The sequence below is a fragment of the Pteropus alecto genome, unplaced genomic scaffold (genome assembly GCF_000325575.1).
Source record: "Pteropus alecto unplaced genomic scaffold, ASM32557v1 scaffold61, whole genome shotgun sequence".
NCBI lineage: Eukaryota > Metazoa > Chordata > Mammalia > Chiroptera > Pteropodidae > Pteropus > Pteropus alecto.
Window position 1 is genome coordinate 66,516 of NW_006434835.1, and position 3,955 is coordinate 70,470.

The 3,955-nt window shown below is 50.0% G+C and overlaps 1 pseudogene; it reads left to right on the forward strand.

Annotated features, from left to right (window-relative positions):
• Positions 1-2,857: 2,857 nt before the first annotated feature.
• LOC112478579 lies at positions 2,858-2,976 on the forward strand (annotated as a pseudogene).
• Positions 2,977-3,955: the final 979 nt, after the last annotated feature.

Genomic DNA, 3,955 nt, shown 5'->3' on the forward strand with positions numbered 1-3,955 from the left:
GTGACTGCTGAGCAGGCCAAGACCGAGTAAATGGAGCCACGTGCTGGACCACAGCTTCGATGCACAAGTGACTAGTGGAGAAGGTTCCAGAATTCAGGCTGCCTGACTCCATGTCCTCGACTCCCATTACTTAAAATGTTGGCCAAGATGAAGCCCTGGGACTGACATAAGACCAAAGAAGGGGGAGAAGAGTTGGTAAAGCAGGGGTCCCCCGCCCCCGGGGGCCCGGGCCGCACAGCGAGCGAGCATGTGCAGCCGCTCCCCAGCGCTGGCATCACCGCCTCGGCACCGCCTCACATCACTGGGCCTTAGAGGCTCATAGGAGCGCCGGGCCCTGGGGACCGCTGGGCTGGAGGGTGCTGTGTGGACAAAGGGCAGAGAAGGAAGCCTCGTGCACGAGGACTCATGGCCGTGCCGTCAGAGCTCACACGAGCCGTGCGATCGGACAGCGTCCTGTGGGCAGCGGACTCCTGCACTGACCCAGGGGGAACATCGGGACGCTGATCCCAAGAAGGATGAACTTGAAACAGTCCAGATGTGAAGCAATTAACCCCTCACCTGGAAGGAATGACCCACATAAGTGTGCGAATGTCCATGTTAAGAAATTAAAATGAGTTTATGCCATATAAAAATATAGGAAAGACTTAACTCTTGTCATATTTCTGGAGACTAAATAAGCGAGTGTGTCACATACACACACATGCATGCACACGCATGCATAGACTGTGCACGTCACACACATGCACATGTGCACAGACGTGTTCTCACGTGTGCACGACCGTGTGCGCACATGGGCGCACACACACACGAGCCATCCAAGCTAAGGACAGTCCAGTTACCTGGGTGGCTGGGCTGTGGGGCCCACGGACCCTTTTCTTCCTACCCAGAACTGAATCCCCTTCGCCCGCGAGTGGCCACGGGCCTCTCAGTGTAGCTTGGCAGCCCTTAGAAGCCAAGGGCGCCCGCGTGACTCCTCAGCCTGACTCCCTTTCGCCCTCACCTGGGGCCTCTAGAGGAGGGGGCGGCTGCGGGAGACAAAGAGGACAGACAGGCAGGAGGGTGGGGGGGCCCTGGGGAGCAGCCTCCAGCACATCTTAGTCTCCGTGGTTCATAAATATTCATGTGGTGATTAAAACATTTATCCATATTCATGCGGTGATTAAGGACACTGCTGAAAATCAAAGACACAACTGACTCACAGCCTCTCCTAGTGAGCACTCTGTCCCAACCTCAGCGCCCCCGGGAGGGGCCAAGTTGTCCTCGGAAAACATCAGAGGCCTGATGTTCTATCAAACGTGAAACATCGCCACCTGTTCACACAGTCCTGCTGACGTTCGCCCGAGAAGCCAGCTCCCCCGCACTGGGAAGCCGAGAGGACAGATGCCCCACTGAAGTCACACCTCAGATAAACACCTGCCCTGATCTCTTGGATGGTCTGTTTTGGAAATCCGTAAAAATAGAACAACTTAAGATTCTGTGACTCCCAAGAGGCAAGATTCAACATGAGCAGAGAGCCCTTGAACCCCAGGGCGTGTAGGGTGGTTGATTTCGACTTGGAACATAAGGCTCCCAGGCTGGACGGCACGATTCCTCCCTACGCTCTGTGAGCGGCAGCGTCGCCTGCATCCTCAGGAGCCCGGTTCTTTTGGGTACAACGAGGCGCATCGTGCAGGGTTCCAGAACCTGGCGGGCACGGGGGTTAGCGCTGGTCACTTTTAGGAATCATCGTCTCGTCTCATTGACACCTGACCTCAAACAGAGCCCACCGGCCAGACTGCGCAGGGTGCAGATGGGCGGAGTGCTGGGGCGGCTCCCGCAAGCTGAGCACGGAGGAGAACTCCGCGCGTCTGCACGCGGCAGAGCCGCCTGAAGGCCTCCGCCTTGCGTGCACCGTCCCCTCGCTTGGAAATGTGTTTAGATTTTATAGATTTTTGCTAGATTTCGTTATGTAAGCTTTACGTACCGAGAGGTTTAACCAAAGGTTTTTAAATGCTGAGTAAAATGCTCACCAGTCTAGTTTGTAATATACATAATAAAACTGTCATGTAATTTATTTTCTTTTAAAAACAAGCTTCTCATACAAATTGCCCATGGAGCTTTTATTTAGAATGTAAGGTCATCTGGGGCTTAGTGTCACGTCAACAACATTCTCCGAAGCGCTAGGGTCCTTTTTTGGGGTGTCGCATTCTTTCAGGCCGCGGTCAAGCCAGGTTCGTCAGCTCTTGGCAAAGCAGCCCCTCCTGGTGGGGAGCGCGCGCCTCGGGAGGTGCCAGATGGAGCTTTCGCTGCTGAGCCCGAACCCACGAGCGCAGAGCTGCAGAACAGCCACCCCTAGGCCTCGGCATTTCCACCGCCCAAGGCCTCGCATGGCCCTACTGCAAGGGCAGGCGCAGAAAGTGGGGTGCAGGGCGCGGGGGGCCATGTGCTCGCCGCGCCTTGGTTTCTCTGGAAGCAGCGACCCCCCGGGGAGGCACAGGGAGGACCCGCCAGCCAGGGCCCCGGGCGCCAGGTTTCAGCGCCAGATCCGTCTTTCTGAACCCCAGGTCTCTCCTAAGGAAAAGCAACAACTCGTACCTCACAGGGCAGACGTGCGTGTTAGATGCGAAATTTTGGAAACAGTAGGAATATTTTCACATTTTCTTTAAAAGACAGACTTTTTTTTGTAGATGCGCAAAGGGAGTTTTACGTAGATCAGGTAGGGCCTCGATGGCCTCTTCTTCACACCCAAACCTGCGATTCCGCAGCGGCCGCCGCTGTGATCCTGGGAATCGGGTGGGCACCCTCATTTCTACCGATGTTGAACAAAGTCGTACAACTCGTTAAAAAACAGCGTGTCAATATATATCAAAATGTTTCAGTCTACGGCCACGCCTCCCCGAACACGCCCGATCCCGTCTGATCTCGGAAGCTGAGCAGGGTCTGGCCTGGTTAGTCCTTGGATGGGAGACCACCTAGGAAGACCAGACGCTGTAGATGTAAAAAATTTAAAAAATAAGGGATTGTAAACTGACAAGTTCCTTGCAATCTGTGAGGTCAACCAAGGGTTGTCTCACCTAAAAAAAATTTAAAAATAAATTTTTAAAACAGACTTTGACTTAGTATCTTTGAAATTTCTCTTGGCAAATGGGGTGCTACAATACCCTTAGACATAAAAATGTCATGAATAACAGTGCCACAGCTAGCAGCTAAAAGTTGGAAGTAACCCAAATGTATGACAAATTATTTAGCAAATTGAAAAAACGGGTATTACATAATAATTAAAATTATGTCCAGGGATAACTTTTTAAACATGAGGAAACGCTAAAATCTAAAAAGCAATGTATGAAAATGGTAATGCCCTGTGTGATCACTTTTTAATTCATATAAACGCTTGGGATAAATATTATTTTCTTAGTACTATTATATATTTCCAAGTCAACCTGTGAAAGTATTATAGCCATATGTTCACATGCTAAGAATATACGATATTCCATTATTTTGTAGGAGAAATTAAAATGGCTCTTGTGACATTTTAATAATAAGACAAGACATGTCAGTTATGTTTAAAAAAATTGTGAAACTATAGGCTTAATTTGCTAAAGTGGACACCGGGGAAAATTAAAGCATTTTCGTTGTCATTTTTAAACATGTGTGTGCGCCAAAATTCAAGAGCAATTACCCAGAGTTTATTTTTTTAAGAATATTTATAAGTCGTCTGGAGAGAGGTTTTATTTTTATACTCTTCCAGTACAGTACACATGTCAAATATAATTGAAATAATGCTAAGCTCGTTACTTTGTGATCCTATCTCCATGTTGGCTTCAAACCACTTGCTGGTAAGACTTTCTCAAGTAAAAAAAAAAAACACTTAAATTCCTCTAAAATATCAAAACTTTCCCTTGGAGTCTTTGGCATGGAGGGGCCCCCGGAGGAGAGCTGGGGGCCGCCGCGGTGCCACCTGTGCCTGCGGGGCTGG